Source organism: Nylanderia fulva, unplaced genomic scaffold, assembly GCF_048542155.1.
Source record: "Nylanderia fulva isolate GAGA-0341 unplaced genomic scaffold, ASM4854215v1 Scaffold526, whole genome shotgun sequence".
Taxonomy (NCBI): Eukaryota; Metazoa; Arthropoda; class Insecta; order Hymenoptera; family Formicidae; genus Nylanderia; species Nylanderia fulva.
Genome location: NW_028190617.1, coordinates 54,665 through 54,954, shown reverse-complemented (window position 1 = coordinate 54,954; position 290 = coordinate 54,665). Strand labels below are relative to the sequence as shown.

The 290-nt window shown below is 33.1% G+C and overlaps 1 pseudogene; it reads left to right on the top strand.

Annotated features, from left to right (window-relative positions):
- Nucleotides 1–42, top strand: part of LOC146721196 (uncharacterized) — a 945-nt pseudogene extending 903 nt beyond the window's left edge.
- The last annotated feature ends 248 nt before the right edge of the window (nucleotides 43–290 follow it).

Genomic DNA, 290 nt, shown 5'->3' with positions numbered 1-290 from the left:
TAGATAGGTTTAGTAACGGATTCTGACATCAATGTTCTTTAGTCTAGAAAAAATCAATTTTAAAGAAAGTAGTTGCGACGAAAGATTGAATGAACTTTGCACTTATATGAATCAATTACCGATTGATACAATTTGTTTATTGCCCACGTGTTATTTGTGCAAGGTTTTGAACACAGCAATGCTCGATAAAATTGACAGCGATGAAATTCTACTAAAAGCAGAAGATGATGTCGACTGTGCTCCAGCAATGAAAAAAAAGGTGCATAAAATTTTGGAAGACAAAGATGATA